Here is a 12078-nt window from a genome sequence, read left to right on the forward strand (position 1 = left end):
AATGTGAAAGAAATTTCTGGGTAGCTAGGTATGCATTCTAAAGTTATATAGAATATACATAGAGGTTAGGTGAAAGCTTGGGTTAACTAAAGATTCAATTTATAAGCTTACTTAGCCATATATACATCCTTACCCTTACCTTGGCCCCATTACAACCTTGAAAAGACCTCATGATGTTTGCATTGGTATATTAAATGTTGTTGATTGGTTAGGAGAAGAAAAAAAATTAGAAAGCATAATTAGAGAAGAATAGAGTAATTACCCTATACACTAGAGAGACTAGAGTGTACATATATCTTCAGTGAGGGTTCAATGCTTGAAATTCTATGTTCCCTGCTTTCATGAGCTATCTTCTTGCATTTTTAGCTGTTCTTACTATATAAGAATTGAATTGGTGGAATTTGATTTGTAATTGTTTTGAAGAGCTTATTTACTTTTGATCAAGTGGACAAGAATCATATAGTTGCATTTACATATATAGGTTGCATTGCATTGCATGAGTTTCACATGTTCCTACTCATTTATTTTATCTCCTTCAACTAAGCATGAGGACATGCTAATGTTTAAGTGTGGGAAGGTTGATAAACCACTATTTTATGGTTTATATTGTGTTTAATTGTGTGGTTTTATCATGATCTTTACCCACTTATTCATATGATTAGTATGCATTTATATTTCCTTCCTAAAATTATTACACGATTGAAAACTTGCTTCCTAGAGACTTTTAATTATGTATTTTAATTCTCCTTTATTCCATTCGATGCTGTGATCTGTGTGTTAAGTGTTTCAGGCTTTATAGGGCATAAATGAGTTGGAGATTGGAAAGAAAGCTTGCAAAAATGGAAGGAACACAAGAAATTAAGGAGATAACCAGTGAGAATTGACGCGGCCGCATGGATCACGCGACCGCGCGAAAGAGAAAAAATCGCAGTGACGCGGCTGCATGGCTCACGCGACCGCGCGGATTGGAATAGCATAAGTGACGCGGAGGCGTGGACGACGCGTCCGCATGGAGAAGCAAAACGCCGAATGACGCGTCCGCATGAATGACGCGATCGCGTGACGTGCGCGATATGCATAATCTGCAGAATTGCTGGGGACAATTTCGAGCCCTATTCTGCCCCAGTTTTCGGCCCAGAAAAGCAGACTAGAGCCAGAGAACATGCAGAGACCAACAACATCATTCATTCCACATAGTTTTAGTTTTTCAGATCTAGTTTTCCTCTCCTCTAGGTTTTTTTTCTCTCTACACATTCATAGTTCTTAGGATTTTTATTTCTATTGCTTTTTGCATTGGGATTTTGAGAAGAGTTATCACCTCATCAAGACTTCGTCATTCTAGTTCGTTTTCTTTACTTGTCTTTACTCTTCCATGTCCTTTAATTTACTTAATTTTACTATTGGATTATTTTAGAATTTATCAATACAAGAGTTACTTTTATCTTTAATTGATTCCTCGAGTTTTATTTATCATGTCTTTCTTTAATTCCCTTTCCTATGTTATGAATTCAACATTCACAATGAGTGAGTAGTTTCCTAAATTGATGGGGAGTTGATTGAAAGGAACCCTTGAGTTGGAATGCTCAAAGGAGAAATTGTAATTGGGTTTATTGTTAGATTGCTCTCTAGTCACTAACGCCAGTCCTTCCAAGTAAGCGGACTGTGACTTGTGAATAGAAACAGCATTCCAACTTGTTTGACTTTCCCTTACCTATTAGGGGATAACTAAACAGAACAACCCTCAATTATCAATTAATCTTGAAAGTACTGCAACAAGAATAGGACTTCCAACTAATCTACTCCCAGTCAAGGCTTTTATTTAAATTACATTAATTCTCTGATTTAATTTCCTGTCATTCAACTCAAATCTTTTTGAAAACCATCTGATTAATAAAATAGCACACTTTCCTGCAACTCGTTGAGAGATGACATGGGATTCATACTCCCAGTATTTTAATTTTAATTTCTATGACACCCTTTTTAAATTGATAAGCGGATTTCTGGTTGGTTGAGGACTATACTTGCAACGCATATCTTATAACAATTCTTAACTTGCCAATTTCCGCCACGTCAGTGTCGGTGTGCTCTGCGACAAAATTGGCAGGTACTGGGACTTGATGGCCGTCTGAGTTTCATACTTGAGGTCAAATTCGGACAACTCGACTGCCCACTGTAGGATTCTTCCCACCAAGTCAGTTTTCTGTAGGATACCTTTCATGGGTTGGTTGGTCTGTACTCTGATGGTGTGGGCTTGAAAGTATGGTCAAAGTCGTCGGAAAGTAAGTATGATGGCGTAGGCGAACTTTTCTATCTTTTGGTAGTTTAGTTCAGCCTCTTGTAAAGCCTTACTGATAAAGTAAATGGGCAGCTGTCCGTTATCGTCTTCTCTGACTAGCGCTGATGCTATCGCCCGACATCCAACGGCGAGGTATAGTATCAGTTCTTCTCCTTATTGAGGTCAGGTCAGGATAGGTGGTTGCCCTAAGAATGTTTTAAAGTCTTGGAAGGCTTTTTCGTATTCTTGGGTCCATTCGAACCTCTTTCCTTTCCTTAGGGTTGCATAGAAAGGTAGGGATCTTAGGGCCGATCTGGCTAGCAACTTGGATAGGGATGCTAGCCTTCCATTCAACTGTTGTACCTCCTTGACGCAGGTCGGGCTTTTCATGTTGAGTATAGCTTGATATTTGTCTGGATTTGCCTCAATCCCTCTTTGAGTGAGCATGAACCCTAGGAACTTGCCGGCTTCTACCGCAAAAGTGCACTTTGTGGGATTTAGTCTCATCCCGTGCTTTCTTATGATGCCGAATACTTCGGCGAGGTCGGGTAGCAGCGTTTCTTCTCTTTGTCTTTTTACCAACATGTCGTCTACGTAGACTTCCATCAGCTTACTGATGTGGTCGGCGAATACTTTGTTCATCAACCTCTGATATGTAGCCCTCGCGTTCTTGAGTCCGAATGGCATGACTACGTAGCAGTAGTTTGCTTTCGGGGTTAGGAACGAGGTCTTCTCTTGGTCGGGTTGATGCATCGGGATCTGGTTGTACCCCGAGTAGGCATCCTTGAAGGAAAGGTACTTGTATCCCGACGAGGTGTCGACTAGGATGTCGATATTCGGGAGGGGGTAGGGGTCTTTTGGGCAGGCTTTCTTAAGGTCGGTGTAGTCGACACACATCCGCCACTTTCTATTTGGCTTTCTGACCAGCACGACATTGGCCAGCCATAGTGGGTATTTGACCTCGCTTATGAACCCTGCCTCTAGCAAGGCCTGTACTTGTTCCTCCACGACTTGTGACCTTTCCGAGCCGAGCTTTCTGCGCTTCTGTTGTACTGGTCAAGATCCGGGGTATACTGCCAGTTTATGGCACATTAGTCCAAGATTTATGCTGGGCATGTCTGCGGCTTTCGATGCGAAGAGGTCGAAATTGTCCCTTAGGAACTTTATTAGTAGTTCTTTTAGGTCTCCTTTTAGGTTCACACCTATGTTTGTTATTTTATCCATGGTGTCTCCGATTTGGACCTCTTTGGTCTCGCCTTCTGGTTGAAGATGGAATTCTTCACGGGCCCAGGTTTCCCCTAGTTCGATGGTATTAGCTTCCTTTCCTCTGGGTCACCTTTTAGGTTCAGGCTTTCGTTATAGCAGCGTCACGCGAGCTTTTGGTCTCCTTTGACGGTGGCTATGCCCTCTGGAGTTGGGAACTTCATACATAAGTGTAGAGTGGAGACTACTGCGGCGAATTGGTTTAGGGTCATCCGACTTAAAATGGCGTTGTGTGTGGAATTCACGTCAACCACAATATAGTCTATGCTCAATGTTCTAAATCGGGTTCCCTTTCTGAAGGTCGTGTGCAGTAGGATGTACCCGAGTGGCTAGATCGGGGCATCTCCTAGCCCAAACAGGCTGTTGGGATATGCTCTGAGCTCTTTTTCTTGCAGTCCGAGCTTATCAAAGGCGAATTTGATTAGGATGTCTACAGAGCTTCCCTGATCAACTAGTGTTCGGTGGAGGTTGGCATTAGCTAGTATGATGGTAATGACCACGGGGTCATCATGTCCAGGAATGACGCCCGCGGCATCTTCTTTAGTGAAAGTGATAGTGGGGATGTCGGGTGACTTGTCTCCTTCTCCGATGTGGTATACTTCTTTGAGGTGTCTTCCTTCTCGGGCTAGTTTTTCTATGACATTCTTCAGGTCGTAGTACTCATTAGTGGGGTGTCCGTAGATCCTGTGGTATTCGCAGTATTCGGTCCGACTTCCTCCCTCTTTTGTGTTTAATTGGGAGAGGAGGTAGGATCTTTTCTGTGTTGTATATTTTTTGGTAGACGTGCACTAAGGATACCCGAAGAGGGGTATAGTTATGGTGTTTCCTGGGCTTCTTTTTGGATCGGTCTTCCTTTTTCTTTGACTCCTTATCTTTTTCCCGAGGTGGGTAGGGGAACCCGGCTTTAGAAGTCTCTCCTAATCGGGAGTTTTCCTCCATGTTGATGTAATTTTCAGCCTGTTCTTGTACTTCATTCAGGGATGTAGGGTGTTTCTTAGATATGGAGTGGCTGAAGAGTCCTTCCCGTAGACCGTTGATAAGTCCCATGATGACTACTTCCGTGGGGAGATTCTGAAAGTCTAGGCACGCTTTATTGAACTTTTCCATGTAGCTGCGGAGGCTTCCCCGATCTCCTTGTTTGATTCCTAGCAGGCTTGGAGCATGTTTGGCTTTGTTCTTTTGTATGGAGTACCTGGCTAAGAATTTTTTGGCGAGGTCGTTGAAGCTTGTGATTGATCTCGGGGGCAAGATGTCGAACCACTTTATTGCCATTTTGGTCAGGGTAGTCGGGAAGGCTTTGCAACGGGTTGCATCCGAGGCGTCCGTGAGATACATTGGACTCCTAAAATTGCTGAGGTAATGGCTCGGGTCGGACGTTCCGTCATATGGGGTCATGTCGGGAGCTTTGAAGTCTTTTGGGACTTTAGCTTTCCTGATTTCTTTTGTGAACGGGTCTTGGTCCTTGTGGGGGCTAGTTTCGCGGTTAGATCGAGTAGTCTTAGTTTTCAGGTCGACTTCGAGTTTTAGGAGCTTGTCTTCCAGCTCCCGTCGCCGCCTTGTTTCTCTCCGGAGGCTTCGCTTGGCTTCTCGTTGTCGTTCAGCTTCTTGTTCGAGCTGTTTGAGGTGATCCTGCTGTTCACGAATGGCCTCTAAGATTTCTGTGCTCTGGGGTTGCTTTTCTACCTTGGAATGATGTGCATCCTTTAGGGAGGTTGGTATAGCTTCTGTGTTTTGTAATGGCGTTCCTTCTTCTAATCCAGAGGTGTGGTCGTTGGTAAGAGGGTTGTTTGCCATGACGATGGGATGACTTCCAGGTTCCCCGGCAATGGCGCCAATGTTCCGAGGGTTACCTGAAACTGGGAGGTCGATTTCGGACGAGATCTTGCTGACTAAGGCGGCAGTATCCGACTTGTTGAAATAGGAGGCGCGGCTGGTCCTTTTTCATCGGAGGGGGGTGGTACCTGCAAGAGATTCCGATGCTTAAGTCAGTACAGGCTTTAGACAGGTTTTTTGTATAATTGGAGTATGAGTTATACCTGGGTGCTCCAGTGTATTTATAGTAGTGTTTGGCGATCTTCCTTTGAGATAAGTTTGTTATCTTATCTTATCTTTTGTGAATGAGATCATATCTTTGGCCAACCACCTTCTAGTGCACGGTGGTCTTTTTGTTCTGGGCCTTCTTGGGCCTCTGCGGTGATAGTCTGAGCTCTTTACAGAAGAGGTTGTCCAAGGGGCCTGATGCACCACTATTTCGTGGTGCATTTTATGCTGAATTGAGTGGATTTTATCAACTCTTCTCACAGTTATTCAATGAAATAGTATGATTTTGTAATTTTCCCTTAATTTGTGCTTAAGAGTGAAAACATGCTTTTTAGGCCTTTAATTTGCTAGTTTTAATTCACCTTTGATTCCACTAGATGCCTTGATGTGCTTGTTAGAGAATTCATGTTGAAAAGGCTAGGAATGAATCAAAAGAGTGAAGAGAAAAGCATGCAAAATAGAGGATTCATAGAAAATTAAGGATTTCGAGTGCATTCATTGACGCACACACGTGGAACGACGCGTACGCGTGGATATAAAGTTGCATGGCAACCCGTACGCGTGACATGACGCGTACGCGTGTGAAGCAAAATGCCAAACAACGCGTACGCGTGACCCATGCGTACGCGTCACAACTCACACGTGACCTCATTAAAGTGAAAATGCTGGGGGCAATTTCTGAGCTTCCCAGGCCCAAATCCAACTGATTCCAGAGACCATTTCATGCAGAAATTGATGAGCGGATAATTTATACGCTTTTTGGCATTGTTTTTAGTATGTTTTTAGGAGAATCTAGTTACTTTTAGGGATGTTTTCATTGGTTTTTATGTTAAATTTACATTTCTGGACTTCACTATGAGTTTGTGTGTTTTTCTGTGATTTCAGGTATTTTCTGGCTGAAATTGAGGGACTTGAGCAAAAATCAGATTCAGAGATTGAAGAAGGACTGCTGATGCTGTTGGATTCTGACCTCCCTGCACTCAAAGTGGCTTTTTTGGAGTTACAGAACTCAAAATGACGCGCTTCCAATTGCGTTGGAAAGTAGACATCCAGGACTTTCCAGCAATATATAATAGTCTATACTTTGGCCGAGTTTAGACGACGTAAAAGGGCGTTGAACGCCAGTTCTACGCTGCTGTCTGGAGTTAAACGCTAGAAACACGTCACAAGCCAGAGTTGAACGCCAGAAATACGTTACAAACTGGCGTTCAACTCCAAGAATGACCTCTGCACGTGTAACATTCAAGCTCAGCCCAAGCACACACCAAGTGGGCCCCGGAAGTGGATTTATGCATCAATTGCTTACTTTTGGTAACCCTAGTAGCTAGTTTATTATAAATAGGACTTTTTACTATTATCTTCGGATCATCTTTTGATCAATTTTAGATCTCTAGACCTCCATGGGAGGCTGGCCATTCGGCCATGCTTACCCTATATTCACTTATGTATTTTTCTACGGTAGAGTTTCTGCACTCCATAGATTAAGTTGTGGAGCTCTGCTGTTCCTCATGAATTAATGCAAAGTACTACTGTTTTTCTATTCAATTCAACTTATTCCGCTTCTAAGATATTCATTCGCACTTCAACCTGAATGTGATGAACGTGACAATCATCATCATTCCCCCACGAACGCGTGCCTGACAACCACTTCCGTTCCACCTTAGATTGAATGAGTATCTCTTGGATCTCTTAATCAGAATCTTCGTGGTATAAGCTAGATTGATGGCGGCATTCATGAGAGTTCAGAAAGTCTAAACCTTGTCTGTGGTATTCCGAGTAGGACTCTGGGATTGAATGACTGTGACGAACTTCAAACTCGCGAGTGCTGGGCGTAGTGACAGATGCAAAACGAGGGTGAATCCTATTCCAGTATGATCGAGAACCTCAGATGATTAGCCGTGCTATGACAGAGCATTTGGACCATTTTCACAAGAGGATGGGATGCAGCCATTGACAACGATGATGCCTCCAGACGATTAGCCATGCAGTGACAGCGCATCGGACCATTTTCCAGAGAGTATCAAAAGTAGCCATTGCCAATGGTGATGTCCTTACATAAAGCCAGCCATAGAATGGAGTAAGACTGATTGGATGAAGACAGCAGGAAACCAGAGGTTTAGAGGAACGAAAGCATCTCTATGCGTTTATCTGAAATTCTCACCAATGATTTACATAAGTATTTCTATCCTTATTTTATTATTTATATTCGAAAACTCCATAACTATTTTATATCCGCCTGACTGAGATTTACAAGATGACCATAGCTTGCTTCATACCAACAATCTCCGTGGGATCGACCCTTACTCGCGTAAGGTTTATTACTTGGATGACCCAGTGCACTTGCTGGTTAGTTGTGTGAAGTTGTGATAAAAAGTTGAGATTACAATTGAGCGTACCATGTTGATGGCGCCATTGATGATCACAATTTTGTGCACCAAGTTTTTGGCGCCGTTGCTGGGGATTGTTCGAGTTTGGACAACTGACGGTTCATCGTGTTGCTCAGATTAGGTAATTTTCTTCTTATTTTGTTTTCAAAAAAAAAATATTTTCAAAAAAATTTTTCGTTTATTTTCGAAAAATTTTTTTTATAAATCTTTTCAAAAATATATTGTTCTTCAAAATTTTTAAGAATGAATTCTAGTGTTTCATGAAGCATGTTGAAGCCTGACTAGCTGAAAAGTCATGTCTAATTCTTTTGGATAGGGGCTTCCAACCATCAGCATAGAGGCAAGTTAATTTGATAAGTAATGAGCAGTATGTTCTGATGTTACATGCTAAAGCTTAACTGGCTATTAAGCCATGTCTAACCCTAAGATTGGAGCTTTAGACTAAGAGTACAAGATTCCTGGAATTCATATTAAAAATTTTGGAATCCTTATTTTTCTTTTTTAAATAATTTTCAAAAAATCCAAAAAAATCATAAAATCATAAAAATAAAAAATATTTTGTGTTTCTTGTTTGAGTCTTGAGTCAATTTCAAGTTTGGTGTCAATTGCATACTCATCCTGCATTTTTCAAAAATTACATTCATGCATTGCATTCATCATGATCTTCAAGTTGTTCTTGATAAACCTTCTTGATTGATCTTCATATTACATTGTTTTGTGTTGTATGGTGTTTTTCATATGCATTCTTGAATTCTTAGTGCCTAAGCATTAAAGATTTCTAAGTTTGGTGTCTTGCATGTTTTCTTTGCATAAAAAAATTTTCAAAAATAAGTTCTTGATGTTCGTCATGATCTTCAAAGTGTTCTTGGTGTTCATCTTGACATTCATAGCATTCTTGCATGCATTCATTGTTTTGATCCATAACTTTCATGCATTGCATCATTTTTCATGTTTTTCTCTCTCATCATTAAAAGTTCAAAAATCAAAAAAATAGCTTCTCCTTTTTGTTCTCATAAATTCGAAAATTTGAGTTGACTTTTTCAAAACTTTTTAAAATTTAGTTGTTTCTTATGAGTCAAATCAAATTTTCAATTTAAAAATCTTATCTTTTTCAAAATCTTTTTCAAAAATCAAATCTTTTTCATTTTTCTTAGTTATTTTCGAAAATTTTAAAAATACTTTTCAAAAATCTTTTTCTTATCTTTATCACATAATTTTCGAAAATAACATCATCAATTAATGTTTTGATTCAAAAATTTCAAGCTTGTTACTTGCTTGTTAAGAAAGATTCAAACTTTAAGTTCTAGAATCATATTTTATGATTTCTTGTGAATCAAGTCATTAATTGTGATTTTAAAAATAAAATCTTTTTCAAAACTAATTTCAATCATATCTTTTCAAAATTATCTTTCTATCTTATCTTTTTCAAAATCATATCTTTTCCATCATATCTTTTTAAAAAATCTTATCTTTTTCAAAAATTTGATTTTAAAATATCTTTTCTAACTTCTTATCTTCTTATCTTTTCAAAATTGATTTTCAAAATTTGTTTCAACTAACTAACTAACTTTTTGTTTGTTTCTTATCTTTTTCAAAACTACCTAACTAACTTTCTCTCTCTCTAATTTTCGAAAATATCCTCCCTCTTTTTCAAAAATTTTTTTTAATTAACTAATTGTTTCAAAATTCAATTTTAATTTATTTCTTCTTTTAATTTTCGAAAATCACTAACCATTTTTCAAAAATTATTTTCGAAAACCTCCCCCTCTCATCCTCTTCTATTTTTTTATTTATTTACTAACATCTCTTCCTCACTCGCCAAAAATCCGAACCCCCTCTCTCTCTCTGAGTTCAGATTTTCTCTTCTTCTTTTCTTCTACTCTTTTTTTCTTCTTCTACTTACATAAGGGAACCTCTATACCTGGGCAAAAAGGATCCCTATTATTATTATTTTTCTGTTCCCTCTTTTTCATATGAGCAGGAGCAAAGACAAGAATATTCTTGTTGAAGCAGATCCAGAACCTGAAAGGACTCTGAAGAGGAAACTAAGAGAAGCTAAATTACAACAATCCAGCAAGCACCTTTCAGAAATTTTCGAACAGGAAGAGGAGATAGCAGCCAAAAATAATAATAATGCAAGGAGGATGCTTGGTGACTTTACTGCACCTAATTCCAATTTACATGGAAGAAGCATCTCCATCCCCACCATTGGAGCAAACAACTTTGAGCTGAAACCTCAATTAGTTTCTCTGATGCAGCAGAACTGCAAGTTCCATGGACTTCCATATGAAGATCTTTTTCATTTCTTAACTGAATTTTTGCAGATCTGTGATACTGTTAAGACTAATGGAGTAGATCCTGAAGTCTACAGGCTCATGCTTTTCCCTTTTGCTGTAAGAGACAGAGCTAGAGTGTGGTTGGACTCTCAACCCAAAGATAGCCTGAACTCTTGGGATAAGCTGGTCACGGCTTTCTTAGCCAAGTTCTTTCCTCCTCAAAAGCTGAGCAAGCTTAGAGTGGATGTTCAAATCTTCAGACAGAAAGAAGATGAATCCCTCTATGAAGCTTGGGAGAGATACAAGCAACTAACCAAAAAGTGTCCTTCTGACATGCTTTCAGAATGGACCATCCTGGATATATTCTATGATGGTCTATCTGAATTGGCTAAGATGTCATTGGATACTTTTGCAGGTGGATCCATTCTCCTAAAGAAAATGCCTGCAGAAGCTCAAGAACTCATTGACATGGTTGCTAATAACCAGTTCATGTACACTTCTGAGAGGAATCCTGTGAGCAATGGGACGCCTCAGAAGAAGAGAGTTCTTGAAATTGATACTCTGAATGCCATATTGGCTCAAAATAAACTATTGACTCAGCAAGTCAATATAATTTCTCATAGTCTGAATGGAATGCAAGCTGCATCCAACAGCACTCAAGAGGCGCCTTCTGAAGAAGATGCCTATGATCCTGAGAACCCTACAATAGCAGAGGTAAATTACTTAGGTGAACCTTATGGAAACACCTATAACTCATCATGGAGAAATCACCCAAATCTCTCATGGAAGGATCAACAAAAGCCTCAACAAGGCTTTAATAATGGTGGAAGAAACAGGTTTAGCAATAGTAAACCTTTTCCATCATCTACTCAGCAATAGACAGAGAACTCTGAACAAAATACCTCTAATTTAGCAAACTTAGTCTCTAATCTATCTAAGGCCACTGTTAGTTTCATGAATGAAACAAGGTCCTCCATTAGAAATTCGGAGGCACAAGTGGGCCAGCTGAGTAAAAGAGTCACTGGAATCCCTCTTAGTACTCTCCCAAGCAATACAGAAGAAAATCCAAAAGGAGAGTGCAAGGCCATTGAAATAACCATCATGGCTGAGACTACAAAAGAGGAGGAGGACGTGAATCCCATGGAGGAAGACCTCCTGGGACGTCCAGTGATCAATAAGGAGTTTTCCTCTGAGGAACCAAAGGAATCTGAGGCTCAACTAGAGACCATAGAGATTCCATTAAACCTCCTTATGCCATTCATGAGCTCTGATGAGTATTCCTGTTCTGAAGAGAATGAGGATGTTACTGAGGAGCAAGTTACCAAGTACCTTGGTGCAATCATGAAGCTGAATGCCAAATTATTTGGTATTGAGACTTGGGAAGATGAACCTCCCTTGTTCACCAATGAACTAAGTGATCTGGATCAACTGACATTGCCTCAGAAGAAACAGGATCCTGGAAAGTTCCTAATACCTTGTACCATAGGCACCATGATCTTTGAAAAGGCTCTGTGTGACCTTGGTTCAGGGATAAACCTTATGCCCCTCTCTGTAATAGAGAAACTGGGAATCTATGGGGTGCAAGCTGCTAAAATCTTATTAGAGATGGTAGACAATTCAAGAAAACAGGCTTATGGACAAGTAGAGGACGTATTAGTAAAGGTCGAAGGTCTTTACATCCCTGCTGATTTCATAGTCCTAGATACTGGGAAGGATGAGGATGAATTCATCATCCTTGGAAGACCCTTCCTAGTCACAGCAAGAGCTGTGATTGATGTTGACAGAGGTGAATTAGTCCTTCAATTGAATGGGGACTCCCTTGTGTTTACAACTCAAG

General features: G+C 40.1%; 1 non-coding gene across 1 annotated transcript; it reads right to left on the reverse strand.

Annotated features, from left to right (window-relative positions):
• Positions 1–10472: 10472 nt before the first annotated feature.
• On the reverse strand, positions 10473–10580 carry LOC148579741 (small nucleolar RNA R71). The gene has a single exon (XR_015895574.1). It is a non-coding gene; the product is annotated as a small nucleolar RNA R71 (small nucleolar RNA).
• Positions 10581–12078: the final 1498 nt, after the last annotated feature.

Source organism: Arachis ipaensis, chromosome B10 (assembly GCF_059453495.1).
Source record: "Arachis ipaensis isolate K30076 ecotype BB chromosome B10, ASM5945349v1, whole genome shotgun sequence".
Taxonomy (NCBI): Eukaryota; Viridiplantae; Streptophyta; class Magnoliopsida; order Fabales; family Fabaceae; genus Arachis; species Arachis ipaensis.